Genomic DNA, 15,580 nt, shown 5'->3' on the forward strand with positions numbered 1-15,580 from the left:
CGAGAAGCAAACAAACGGAAGAGAAAATAAGATTTTTATACGATCTGGCGGCCATGAGGGGGTTGTTACCATGGAAACTGATGATGAACAGAAGATTAACAGGATATATAGATCTATACATACACGTATATATTCATACATGAAAAAGTACAAATATTTATTAAAAACATTAAAAATTAAATGACTTAATTGCCAGTGTGAAAAAATATTAAAAATGATAATTGCATTATATGTTTTATATCATTATATATGTCTGGATAAATTAGAAATCTAAATGATCAGAAAAGTCTGAAAAGTAGATAATTTATGTATATAAATTACAGTCATGGAATAAGCAGTGCCAGAAACAGTTAAAGATATTTGAATTACTAAAATAAATATATAAAAGGTGTTATACACCAAATATATATAAAAAATATTCAATATAAATAATTGAATATTCATAATGATAATAATTGATAAAGTGGACTGACTTGATAGGAAGCGTAAAAATATGAAGATTATCAATATATTTGATACAAATGTGATGTATATGACAGTAAATTATGACTTAAAAAGGTGTAAAAATATGTGAAAATGACAAAAAAGTGTAGTAAATAAAGTTATGTAGATATATGAAAGATATATAAATTATTGAAGCGTCAACAATAGTGTGGCTTTTAATGAAAAGGGAAAAACAATTTAAAAAAAATTACACCAGTGTATTTTTACATGTATTAAACGTATACATGTTAATTAATGCATATATAAATACGTGAATTTATTGTCGAAACAACGATGGAGTGGCTTTTAATGAGCAGTGATGAAAAAAAAGTTTAAAAAAAAAAGACAAGTGGAAACTACAAAACAAGATGGACGCCCCCGCGGGGAGCCATAATGGCGTGTGATAAACATGCGAGGATGTAAAGGGGCATGTCGTTAATAATTGGGCGGAATAATCCCGTATTAATATCCTGGCGGAGATAAAACGTGCGGTGGACATAAAGCGGCGGCGGCGGTTCTTCAGCGCGCCGTCGTTTGTCTTCGCCGCCGACGGCTGATAAGTCGTTTCTTTACCGGCGGCAATATGTGGCCTCGTTAGCGCCGCCATAAATCTCCCCGTCCCCTCATTAACCGGGGGGGGGGGGGGGGGTTCTGCTTTCCGTTGTCATGGCAACGAACTCCAATAATAAGATCTCGTTCGTTAAAAAAAAAAAAAAAAAAACACAATATGGAAGTTTGATGTGACCGATGTGTTGGCCGGAGGTCACGTGACCCCCGGTTGCCACGGTGACTGCACCTGAGAAGCACCCGTCGCCACCGTGGAGCCTGTTGCCGCAGCGACACCATCCGGTGAGCACCTGCTGATGGACAAACACACACACACACACATCAGAAACATAGAACATGCACACATGGACACACACACCAGGAAAAACAGAACAAGGACACATGCACACACACATACAAGCACATACACACATATGTAAACACATCGGAAACAGTGCTTAGACACACACACATGCCAGCGTGTGCGCACACACACACACACACACACACACATTGGAAACATAGAACATGCACATTTGCGCACACATACTCACTCACAAACAAATACATCAGAAACATAGAACATGCACATATTGACACACACAAATGGAGACACACACACACATACCACAAAAAATAGGACATTTACACATGCACACACACACACACACACACACACACACACACACACACACACACACACACACAACTCACATTGGGAAACAGAGTATGCACACGGACACAAGCACGCAAACACATCAGAAACCTCGTGCATGGACACACACATGCAAACACACGCACATGCGCACACACACTTCAGAAACAGAACATGCACATATGGACACACACACACACACACACAACACAAAAATAGAACATGGACACATACACACACAAACTCAGACAGAACCATAGTGCTTGGACACACACACACACACATACACAAAGAAATATAAAACACACACACAGCAAAATCATACAACATACATCGAAACATGTGTGCACACACTAAACAAATATACAACACACACTTACAAAACCATACAACCAAGAAACACACACACGAAAAAGTTCTCACCAATCGCAAGTAGGATCTGGACGACTTCCTGGTCGGCTCGAACCAGCCAATGAGGTGCTTGCTGTAGCGGCGAGGCCCTCGGTTAGCATCTATAAGTACAGGCGTTTGTTTGTTATTCCTACTAGCGTGTTTGCTAACACTGCTAATGTGTTTGTTAACACGCATGCAAAGTGCTTAGTATCGTCAATGCATCTTTTACCATCTTGTTTGCTCACGTTATTAGCATGTTTGGCTAATAATGCGGGTAAACATACATGAAAATTGACAAAATTCAATATGCACACACACACACAAATAACAACACACAATATGCATACATACATACACACACAAAATACACACTAAACACATAGACACAAAATAAGAACATTCAACACCACACATTTGCACATTTTATTAGCACGGCTGCTATTGTTTTAAGCAAATGTGCTAATTTCATCAGCATGTCTTGCTCATAATGCGGGTAAACACATACATAAACACAACATGCACACACACACACACACACACACATACACACTGCGACAACATAAACATACTTGCATTAACGTTTGCTAATGTTTTTAGCAAATGTGCTGACAAAATAAACATACAACATGCATACACACACAACATTAACACACACCATGCATACACACATTGACAGACAATAAGAATATACAACACACAAATACACACATTTGCTCATGTTATTAGCCCATTTGCTATAGTTTTTAGCAAAACGAGTTGATAACGTTAGCACGTTTCGCTGGTAACAAACAAACACACACAAACGACAAGTGGCGTTGGAATGGCGGCGGCGTTGCCCTTCACCTCGGTCGCTTGTTTTGACATGAAGCATCCTTCACTCGGCTCTCGGGTCTATCGGTATCTCACACACACACACACACACGGACACACACACATTAAACAGTCGGAGTCATTACAGCCGATGTTATTGACCTTTTAAGATACAACTTTAATAGCTTTTTCTCTCGCCGCCGGCGTGCAGCCGGAGGGGTTGCCGTGGCGATGAAGTCCCCCCCCCCCACCCTCTCCTCCATCGGAGCTCGCCCGGAATTGGAATCAAAGACTGTGGATCCCAGTGTCCTCGCAGGTAAAGCCGGCGGCTTTGCGGCGCCCGGGGGGCAGAAATTAAAGCGAAAGCACACAATGAGAGCGAGGCGGGGAGGATCAGCGGGATGAGGAGGCATGGCCGACCCGTGCACGCACACACACACACACACACACACACACACACACACACACACACACACACACACACACACATTCCACGTTGGGGTGGGTGAGTGGGGGGGGGGTGAATAGACAAGCCAGAGTGAGATCGATGAGGTGAAACACAGACAGGCACAGCGCTGGAGGACACGTTTACACAGATTTAGCCCAGATATTCTACTTCCTGTCAATCACAGCGGCGCCCCGGCAACCGCCACCCCACTCCCCTTCCCACAAAGGCCTCCTCATTTTGCGCAGAGAAGAGGAAGCAGCACTGATATCGCGCCACATAGCCCCATGAGGCTAAAATGAACCGCAGGCTAAAAGTGACACAGAGATGCTAAAACGTGACATTTAAGCTAAATGAAAAAAAAAAAACTAGCAGGGGTGGAACACGGAAAAATTGAACAGGAAATGAAACAACGAAGCTAAAGGAGAAAACCAGGGCCTAAAAGCAAGAGAAAAAAAAACAAGAAAAAAAAACACAACCTAAAAAAAAGAAAGGCTAATATTCAGTATGCAGAAAAAAAGAGAGGATTTTTTTAAAGTGAATTGTAGCCGAAAACATGATACGATCTAGCAGTTTGAAAAAAAAAAAAACTGAACTACGAGCAAGAAAAAAAGCAATCAAGTGCTAACATGGTTGCTCAAAGTGGCAGTGACAAAATAAAATATGGACTGTGATGCAAGCTAAAACCACTTTATGGCTAAAAAGAAAACGAAAGTACAAGCTAGAAAGACCATTAATTGTTAACATTTCAGCTAAATGAGACAACTAAAACAAATTACAGGCTTATACTTGAGCTGAAAAAACATAGAGGCTGAAAACAAAAAACACAGACGAAGAAAGAATGGAAATTGTTCCATTTTGTCTACAAGCCACAAAAACATTAAATGCTAACATTTCTGCTCAAGGTGCCGACTACAAAATAAAATACATGTTAAGATATAAGCTAAAACAACCTAGGGCTGAAAAAACTACAAGCTAGTTACCAACATTAAAAGCTAATTGTTCGCCTAAATGTTATGACTAGAATATAAAAAAGAAGCTAAGCTATGACCTTAAAAAAAAGACAGCAGCGAAAAACAGAATAAACTACAAACTGATAAACAATGAATTGCTAACCATTGGGCCAAAAGAGACAACTAGAATACGATAAAAGCTTTTAAAAACTAACAAAAAACAGAAAGCTAGAAAAACTAAAAAAGAAATACTAACATTTTGGCTAAAAGTGATGGCTAGACTAAAATATAAGCCAACTAGAAAATAAGATGCAGACTAATATTCAAGACAACGCAAACTACAAAAACAATGAAAATGCTGGCATTTTGTCTACATTTGGTGACAACTAGATGAGGATTAATGCTAATACAAACTAGTAGCTAACAACAAAACATTACTACAAGCTCACAAAAGGCTAACATTTTGTATACATTTGGAGACAACTAGGCGGAGATAAAAGCTAATAAAAACTAGAGGCTTAAAAAAACAATATTCACAAAAAAAAACACGAAATGCTAATATGTTGGCTAAATGTGACAGCCAGAAGAAAAATTGCAGGCTAACATAATAAATACACTGAAAAAAGCCTTGCAGCTAAAGACAAAAAAAAACAACTTACAAGCTATAGAACAGTGGACCTGGTAACATTTCATCTATATTTGGTGACAGCGAGACTTTGATAAAAACTAATAAAAAGCTAACGGCTAGAAACAAAACAATACGACAAGCCAGAAAAACCATTGAATGCTAACATTTTGGCTAAAGTTGATTAGAGAATAAATTACAGGCTGATATATACGCTAAAAACCAAAGCAAAAAAAAGACAAAAGCTAATTAAAGCTAGAGGTTAAAAACCAAAAAATACGACAAGCCAGAAAAAAAAGTTAAATGTTAACATTTTGGCTAAAGGTGATGTCAACAAAATAAATTGCAAGATTATATATACACTAAAAAACAAAGCAGCTAAAGACAAAAAACTGTAAGCTAAAAACAAATGGAAATGCTAACTTTTGTCTTCATTTGGTGACAGCTAGACTGAAATAACAGCTAAAAACAACTAGCCGCTAGAAACAAAACAATACTATAAGCTAGAAAAAACATTAAATGCTAACATTTCGGCTAAAGGTGATGACAACAAAATAAATGACAAGGTAATATATACGCTAAAAAAGCAAAGCGGCAAGAGACAAATAAAAACTACAAGCTAAAAACAAACAAAAACACTAACTTTTAGACTAAGATAAAAGCTAAAAACAACTAGCCGCTTAAAACAAGACAATACTACAAGCCAGAAAAACGTTAAATGCTAACATTTTGGCTAACGGTATTGACTACAAAATAAAAGACAAGGCAATATATACACTAAAAATCATAGCGTCCAAAGACAAAAAACTATAAGCTAAAAACATATGGAAATGCTAACTTTTGTTTTCATTCAATATCAGCTTGATGAAGACAAAAGCTAATTAAAACTAGCGTCTAAACAAAACAATAAAACAAGCCTGAAAAACCATTGAATGCTAACATTTTGGCTAAAGGTGATGACAACAAAATAAATGACAAGGTAATATATACGCTAAAAAAAACAAAGCTGCAAGAGACAAATAAAAAAATACAAGCTAAAAACAAACGACAACACTAACTTTTGTCTTCATTTAGTGACATTTAGACTGAGATAAAAGCTACAAAAAAACCTAGCTGCTAAAAACAAAACAGTACTACAAGCTAGAAAAAAACCTCAAATGCTAACATTTTGGCTAACGGTGACTACTACAAAATGAATGACAAGGTAATATATACGCTAAAAAAACAAAGCGGCAAGAGACAAATAAAAAACTACAAGCTAAAAACAAATGAAAACACCAACTTTTGTCTCCATTTGGGGACAGCTAGACTGAGATAAAAGCTAAAAAAAAAAAAAAAACTAGCCGCTAAGAAACCAAACAAACTAAGAGAGACAGCGGGCTGCCTGCCTCGCCTACTTCCTGTCCGAGCACACAAGAAGCGTGACCCTGCCGGCGCCGCCGAGACGTGCCCTTCCTACATATTTACTCATATCATTCCACCGCCGTATTTAATTTCGTCGCCGCCGGGAGGTTAAACAGAAGCGGTGACACCCACGGCGATGGACTCGGCACACGGCCGTCGGCGGCAGAGGTTAATATCCTGCCGTCGGCGGTGATGGAGGATGACTCCGCCATATTGACGGCGGCCATTTGTAAACCCCCACACCCCGCCTTTCACTTCACGGGGGAGATAATGTGATGGAACTTTCCCGGAGGGCCGCTAACCTTTTATCGCGGCGCTCCCTCGCCCTCTCACCTGTCCAAATCAGCCTTATTGTCTTAGCGACGGTCGCCGGGCCGCCATGTCCTGTTACCGGCCGCCCGCCGCCGTCAGCCTCGTCCAATCGGGGGCCGGCGGCTCGCCACTCTCCGTACAAGTGGCTCCGGTAATTGAATTTGCTGCAAGAGGAGCGGCCTGGAAAATTTCATTTTCGCTCCGGCGTGTGTGTGTGTGTGTGTGTGTGTGTGTGTGTGTGTGTGGCAGCCTCCACACCGACCTATTCTCTTCCTCCCCATTTCCCAGCAGGACCTCCTCCTCCTCCTCCCCCGCTACATCCCGGCCGGACAGCGGGCCCGGAGGGGGAGGAGGACGCGGAGAAGGTCTCGGGGTTGAAGAAGAAGAAGAGGAAGAAGAAGAAGAGGAGAAGGTGAAGAAGACGACGGAAGAGGAGAAAGAAGGGAATAATCAGCTGAAAACAACTTACATCTGCATTGAATGTAACTCCAAATAAAAACAGGAAGTGACTTGCCGGCTGCTCGTCCGGATGAACGGATGAATGCTTGGACGTCTCTATATCGGGCCCTGTGATTGGTCGGGGCCAACCAGCCTTGCTGATAGGCTCCGCCCCCTTTTGACCCTGCGTACAGGATTAGCAGCGCAGATAGCAAACGAACGGACAAACAGGCGGATGAACGGATGAAACAGGAAACAGCAGAGGTGTGTGTGTGTGTGTGTGTGTGTGTGTGTCCACCAAACACAGCTTGATTACACGCTGCAGCTATTGATCACAGCAGCGCAGATTAGAGCGTTCAATGAAGCCAGTGATGAGGTATTAAGCAGCTGAGGCCCCTGGGGGCCCCCAAGGGAGGGTGGGGGTGAGGGGGTACAGGGGCCAACACCCCCCAACACACACACACACACACACACACACAACCTGTAATGAAGTGCCTCTATGCGGCGGCATGAAGCCGCGGCGGGAAAAATAGATTGGAGATGATGAGCTCTTCAAAGTCATTTCAGGCTCTCTCATTCCAGCTCACACTCGACGCCGCCGCCGGCCCGGACCGCCGCCGCCCGCCACCCGCCGCCCGCCACCGCCGCGGATTTACTCTGCGGCCGGAGCGATGCAATTTTTATGACCTTATTGCCAGGGGGGGCGCCGTAATAGTTTAGAATCAATTTATCAATCTGAGGAGCCATCAGACATGTTGCCCTCCAAGATCAAGTCCAGGTCATCCCATCATCGCCGCCGCGCTCAGATGGAAAGACAGGTGGCGGCGAGGGGGGGAGGTACATCCACCGCGACCCCCCCCATCCCCAACCTGCGGCTCAGCAAACATGCTCCCCAATTTAACCCGCTCAGACCCTCCTCATCCTGGACGACGCTTTTGTTCCTGCTAACTGTTACAGAACAGGGAGTTTAAGGAGAAAAATAAAATTAGCTGTGGCTAATGTTGCGGCTAACGTGCAAAAGTGCATTGGAATTGTTCTTGGAGGGAAATGTGACGGTTAGCTAGAACCTCTCGGGACGGTGGTTCCAATCCTCCTTGAGGCGTTAGCTACTCGAGAACAGGGAATTAAAATTATTACCATTTTTTTTTAAATTAGCAGCGGCTAACGGCATGGCTAACCAGTGGGAATGCACTGGAAACGGCTTTGGAGAAACATGACGCTAGCTAGGACGTGAGGATGTCACCTCAGATCTTCCTCAGATGGTGCTTTTGTTCCAGCTAGTTGCTAAAGAACAGGGAGTTTATGAAGAAAAATAAAATTAGCAGCGGCTAACAGCATGGCTAACCAGTGGGAATGCACTGGAAAGGGCTTTGGAGAAACGTGACGCTAGCTAGGACTTGAGGACAGTAGCTCAGATCTTCCTCATCCTCGGATGGCGCTTTTGTTCCCGCTAGCTGCTAAAGAACAGGGAGTTTATGAAGAAAAATAAGAAAAGCAGTGGCTAATGTCGCAGCTAACTGGTGGAAATGCATTGGAATTGCTTCTGGAGGGAAACATGACAGTTAGCTAGAACCTCAGGGCAGTGGTTCCTATGCTCCTTGAGGCGCTATCTACTTAAAAACAGGGAATTCTTTTTTTTTTAATTAGCAGTGGCTAACGGCATGGTTAACCAGAGGTAATGCACTGGAAATGTGATGGCTAGTCAGGACTTGAGGAAGGGAGCTTAGATCTTCCTCATCCTAGAACAATGTTTTTGTTCCTGCCTCGTGGCACTAGCTGCTAAAGAACAGAGAATTTACAAAGGAAAAATTAGTGGTGGCTAATGTCATGGCTAACAGGTGGAAGTGCATTGTACTTGTTCCTGGAGGACAGCAGCTAAGACCTCCCTCATCCTCTTTTGTTCCCACCCCGAGGTGCTAGCAACTAAAATACAGGCTTTGGGGAAATGCAAGTCTACACGATAGCTACACCTTTAGGAGGGTGCTCTTAGACGGAAGATGACAGCTCGCCAGAACGTTAGCATGGCTCTTTTGTTACTGCCTTGAGGAGCGAGCTACTAAAAACAGGGAATTTATGAAGAAAAAAGAAGTTAGCGGTGGCTAATGTTGCGGGTAACAGGCAGAAGTACACTGGTATTGTTCATGGAGGGGATTGTGACAGTTAGCTAGGACTTGAGGAAGGTGGTTTAGACTCTCCTCATCCTCAGATGGCTTTTTTTCCTGCCCTGAGGCGCTGGCTCCTACAAAACAGGCAAACTTTCTCCGCACCAAGACAAATAGCAATGGCTAACGTTGCAGCTAACCAGTGGAAATGCAATGGAAATGGCCGTGGAGGAAACATGACAGCTAGCCAGGACTTAAGAACAGCTATTTTGTCCCTGGGATGAAGGGCTAGCAACTAAAAAACAGGGAATTAAAGAAAAAATAGCACTGACCTCGGGATCAAATATCATAGGAGAAGTGAATGTGTATCTGAGATGAATACGGTGGCATTAGCTAGAAAAAACAATTAATGGAAGAATCCAACTAGAAGTTTATGGAGGAAGTTAGGGTGCGGACAGACAGGCTAACCTGTAACCTGCTAAAGGACACGACTGCTGTGACAAAATGTTTGCCAAAAGATAAGCCACCAAAAGTTGAATTTGAAGCTAAAATAAACAGCAAAATGCCACAAACTCATGCTAATATGGCTGAATCTAGCTAGTATTGCTTAAAACTCGAGTAGGCGAGGAAAAGGGTAATGCTATCTGGGATAAGATAATGCAGGTGTGGATAAAGCTATCGCTAGTGGGAGAGCCAAAGTCGAACCCACTGCTTGATCATGTTACCATGTGACAATGCTAGCCCTTAATATGCAACCATTTGATCATGTCACCATGTGACCATGCTAGCATATGACGATGCTATAATTTACCACGTTACCATATGACCATGCTAGCATATGACGGTGCTAGCAATTACCATGTTACCATTTGGCCATGCCAGCAGTTGTGACCACTTGACCACATTACCATGTGACCTGACGATCTTGTTAGCATGTGACCATATTAGCTCGGAACCATGTGACCAAGTGACCTCGTCACTGTCATTCTGGCGCCCGTTTGATCAGATCCTGATTGGTCCGCTGGGACTCGTTCAGGGATCAATAGCAGAACCTTCGTCCTTTGACAAACGACTATTCATTACCGTCTTCACACACACACACACACACACACACACACACCACACACACGCACACCTGAGAGAAATGGTTTTAAAATGGGATCTCAAAATCCAGATTAAATCCAGAAAAGACATAATCCATAAAATCTGTGTTTTCAGATAAATAAGTATATACATTTAAAGATTTTATTTTAAAGGTCCAGGTGTTTTTTTTTTGTTGCCTAACAATAAATTATTTTTGCAAATTTTCCTTTTTTTTTAAAAGTTTCTTTTGTTTTTAACGCAGCAGCTACTTCCAGTTAGCACATTGTCTTTGGCAGAGGACTGCAGGCTGACCCCACACACACACGAACATAAAGTTAATGCTAATGGTGCTAAAGCTAATGCTAGTGTGATGAATTTCATGCAGATCTGAATTAAGCTAATGATAGCCCTGCTAAGGATAAAGTTAGCTAGATGAAGTAAATACAGGGCTGGATAAAACTAATGCTACTGTGGCAAAAGCTAGAGCCAGTGTGGCTTGAGCTATAGCTAGTTTGGCTTGAGCTAATACTGTTGTGGATAAACGAATGTTTGTTTGGATAGAGGTAATGATAGTGTAGCAAAAGCGGAAGCTAACAGGAATAGATGCTGGAATAGATTGAGCTTATGCTAGTTTGGATAAAGCTAATGCAGGGGTGACTATAGCTAATGCTCACATAGATAAAGCAAATGCTAAATGGATTATGCTATTGGAAGTGCAGCAGCTAGCATGAATGTTGGTAGGCTTAAGCTAATGCCAGGATGGCTAAAGCTAATGCCAGATAAAGGTGATGCAGGGGTGGCTAAAAATAATGCGAGCGTGGATAAAGCTAATGCTAATGCTAATGCAGCGAAAGCTAATGCTGGTATGGTTAAAGCCAATGCTTGCTTGGATACAGCTGATAGCATAGCAAAAAGAAATTGTTGCAAAAGGAATTGCTAGTGGGGGCAAAGCTAAGTCTAGCATGGCTAGCAAAGCTAATGCTAGTGTGGGTAAATCTAATGCTAATGTGTATGAAGCTAATGCAGGGATAAATATAGCAAATGGTAGTGTGTAGGAAAGCTAATGCAGGGGTGAATCAAGCTACGGATAGTTTGGATAAAGCTAACCCTTGATGTTAATGCTAGTGCGGCTAAAGCTGATGCTTGTGTTGATAAAGCTAACAGCACCATGACTAAAACTAATGCAAGAGTGGCTAGAGCTGATGCCAGTGTGTATAAAAACAATACTTCCATGGACAGAGCCATCGCTAGTTTGGCTAAAGCTAGTGCTGGTATGCTTATGCTAACACCAGCGTGGGTAAAGCTAATGCAAGTGCGGCTACATTTTTCATTCAATCAGCTGCTAGCGTCCTGCAACGCCCCACCTGTTAGGGGGTCTCAGGCTGACAGATCCCATACACACACACACACACACACACACACACACACGAACACACACACACACACACACACACACGCACACACGCCCTAATACATTGAAATGGCATGCGAGCAGCGTGGAACAGATGAGCGCCATTGCGTGTGATTGATGATTCGCCGACGCACGGCGGTAGTTTTTAACCCGGCCCCCGAGGGGCGACGGGTGGACGGATGAATATTTAAAGACGGCTGGTGTGTGTGTCAGGTGTGTGCGTCACACACACCTGACACACACACACACACACACACACTCTAATAATCAACAATATGACCTGTGTGACTCGGACAGATGGTTTTCAGTACTTTCATTATGTCAACATCATCTCCTGCCCACAGGGGCAAGGGGCGGGGCTTATCCCAGGAGGCGGGGCTTAAACCGGAAAGCTGTCAATCATTCACCTGCGAGGATGGAGAACCCGGAGGAACCAGAGGAACCTCAGGGAGGATGAAGATGAAGAATGGGGAGGATAAAATAATGAGAATGTAGATGATCCTCCTTCTCTTCTTCCTCTTCTTCCTCCTCCTCCTCTTCCTAATGGAATCAGCTCCTAATAATGGGGGGAAATAGTGAGACAATCCCATGAACGCGATATAAATCATGTTGAGTGCGAGCTAAGTGTTTTTTAATTGATTGATGGAGGCCGGCCGCCATTTACCGTCTCCGCGGCAACAGCGGCGGGGGGGGGGTTTGGGAGGGAAAGGGAGATAAGAAAATGACGGCGGGCCTGGGAATAAATTATTCAGCGGAGATAATCATTTGGCGCTGACGTTACTAATGTGGCCGAGCGTTTAATCTGCCTCCGCTGGGACGCCGTTTTAGCCAGATTAAAAAAAATGGCGGCGGGTTATTGCCCGCTGCCGTCCTCCAATTAAAGAGGTGGGGAGATTACCCGCAAACAGATTAGGAGATTGGGAGTGATCGGGAATAGGAGGAGGGTTGGGCTTCCCCATCCTAGGGGGCGGGGCTTCATCGCCCTCGCCGCCGCCACGGAAGGTCAACCAGTTTCTAGTAATCCCGAGATTAATTTACAGCGTCCGGGCGCAGGTCACAGGTGGGATTAGCGAGTGTGCATGCAACGCCGCTAATTTATCAATGATTCATTTTCTTTCTGCAATTTTTCATGGATTTTTTTGTTAATTTTCTGCTAATTTAATGATGATTTTTTTGGTTATTTTCGGCTAATTTAACAATGTTTTCCTGTTATTTTTCTACAAATTTTTCATTGATTAACTGGTAGTTTTCTACTAATCTAACAAGGATTTCCTGGATTTTTTTTCTCAATTTTTTTGTAATTTTTTTACTGGGAATTTTCTTTTTGTGTTAATTTTTTGGCTAATTTATCAATGATTTTCTGGTAAATTTCTACAAATCTTTTATGGATTTACTATTTTTCATGCTTTTTTTGTATTTTTTTTCGGCCAATTTAACAATGATTTTCTGCCAATTACCATTTATGTTCTTTTTTTTAATTTTCTGCTAATTTAATGATGATTTCTTGGTTAATTTTTGCCAATTTTATATGAATTTACTGTTATTTTTCCAAATAATTTACCAATGATTTCCTGAAAATGTTCTGCTTATTTAACCTGGATTTTTTTCCCCAGATTTTTCTAATTTAACAATGTTTTTTTTTAATTTTTTTTATGCTAATTGATAATAATTTTTCGAACACTTTCTGCCATCTTCTCATGTTTTTTTTTTTGTCAATTTTCTGCTAATTTTACGGCGATTTCTTAGTTATGTTCTGCTACATTTAACAATGTTTTCCTCTTATTTGTCTGCTAATTTTCCATGAATTGCCTTTAAATTTTCTGCTTATTAGCAACGACTTCCTGTGAATTTTCTACTAGTTTTCCCTGGATTATTTGTAAAAACTGTTAACAATAATTAACAATAATTTCTTGTCAGTTTGCTGTTATTTTCCCTTGATTTCCTGGTCATTTCTGCAGATATCCTTCCACTAATCCTCCCGCCGACCTTCCATTTAACTCCCCGCCAATTTCCAGCTCACTACCCACCATTTTTGTTTATTTTCAGCTAATTTAACAACAATATTCTGGTTATTTTCTGTTATTTTTCCATTTTATTTCCTGGTCATTTTTTGCCATTTATTCATTGTATATGAGCTGCCAATTTTACATGAATTAACTGTTAATTTTCTGCAAATTGTCCATGGATTTCCTGGTTATTTTCAGCTAATTTAACAATAATTTCATGTGAATTTTCAGCTATTTTATCATTGTTTTTTTTATTTTTTGTGTGTTAATTTTCTGCTAAATTAACCATGAGTTCCTGGTTATTTTCTGTCATTTTTCATAGATTTTTTTGTTGATGTTTTCTAATTTTCAATTGATTTTCTGATAATTTTCTGCTAGTTTTTCATGGATTTAATTTTTTTTTTTTCTGCTCATTTTCCCATGATTCTCCCGCCGACCTTCTAATTAACTCCCCACCAATTTCCTGCTCACTTTCCACGATTTTTGTTCATTTTCTGCTAATTTAACAATTATTTCCAGGTCTTTTTAAGTTATTTTTCATAGATTTTTTTTGTTGATGTTTTCTAATTTTCAATGAATTTTTTGATCATTTACTGCTATTTTTTCTTGGATTTTTACATTTTTTTCTGCTTATTTTCCAATGATTCACCCACCGACCTTCTATTTAACTCCCTGCCAATTTCCTGCTGACTTTCTATGATTTTTGTGAATTTTCTGCCAATTTAACAATGATTTCCTTGTCATTTTCTGCCAATTTAACAATGATTTCCTTGTCATTTTTTGCTATTTTGAAATTACATTTAAATGTAATTTTCTACAATTTTTTTAATGAATTTTATTGTTGATTTTCTGTTATTTTCCCATGATTTCTGCAGGAATCCTCCCGCTAATTCTCCCGCTGGCCTTCGATTTTTGTTCATTTTCAGCTAATTTAACAATGATTTTCGTGTCATTTTCTGTTATTTTTCATTGATTATTTTGTTGATGTTTTCTAATTTTCAATGAATTTTTTGATCATTTGCTGCTATTTTTTATTGGATTTTTACATTTTTTTTTCTGCTCAATTTCCCATGATTCACCCGCCAACCTACTATTTAACTCTGCCAATAGCCTGCTGACTTTCTATGATTTTTGTGAATTTTCTGCCAATTTAACAATGATTTCCTTGTCATTTTTTGCTATTTTGAAATGACATTTAAATGTAATTTTCTACAATTTTTTTAATGAATTTTATTGTTGATTTTCTGTTATTTTCCCATGATTTCTGCAGGAATCCTCCCGCTAATTCTCCCGCTGACCTTCGATTTTTGTTCATTTTCAGCTAATTTAACAATGATTTCCGGGTCATTTTCTGTTATTTTTCATAGATTTCTTTTGTTAATGTTTTCTAATTTTCAATGGATTTTCTGATCATTTACTGCTATTTTGTCATGGATTTTTTTAAATTATTTTTCTGCAGATTCTTCCCACCCACCTTCAATTTAACTCCCCACAATTTCCCGCTCACTTCCCACCATTTTCCCGCCATGCGCTCTCTGGCGGCGGCGGCGGCGTGGCCTCTTCATTTCCTGTTTATCAGCGGGTGTCAGGGGAGGGGGGGGGTCACCTGATGCATGGCGCGCGATATTAACAATTGTCGCTATGATTATGGCGAGGGTTATTTACGAGGACCCGGCGGGACGACTTACAAAGTGCGATGACAAACGGCTGGTTGAGCAGGAAGTTAACAAGCGGCGGCGGCGGGCGGCGGCGTTATCTGGCCCCGCTGTTTATTACGGCGGGCCCTTGTTGGGCGGCGGCGGCGCTGACAGTGATGGACAGCGGCCATTAAGACCCCTCCACCCGGCAGCTGGCGGCGGTAGATACGCCGAATAAAGCGGTTATTGCTTTTCATTGGACGGGAGGCGGCGGCGG

At 41.3% G+C, this 15,580-nt stretch overlaps 1 long non-coding RNA gene across 1 annotated transcript; it reads right to left on the minus strand.

The window, feature by feature from the left end:
• Positions 1–469: 469 nt before the first annotated feature.
• LOC147231466 (uncharacterized) lies at positions 470–15,112 on the minus strand. Its single transcript, XR_015106650.1, has 3 exons — positions 12,068–15,112; positions 2,108–2,196; positions 470–1,343 (listed from the first exon to the last, which is right to left on the minus strand). It is a non-coding gene; the product is annotated as an uncharacterized LOC147231466 (long non-coding RNA).
• Between the last annotated feature and the right edge of the window lie 468 nt (positions 15,113–15,580).

Source organism: Fistularia commersonii, chromosome 9 (assembly GCF_037954325.1).
Source record: "Fistularia commersonii isolate RoL2024-O1a breed Wild chromosome 9, RoL_Fcom_v1.0, whole genome shotgun sequence".
NCBI classification, from domain to species: Eukaryota; Metazoa; Chordata; class Actinopteri; order Syngnathiformes; family Fistulariidae; genus Fistularia; species Fistularia commersonii.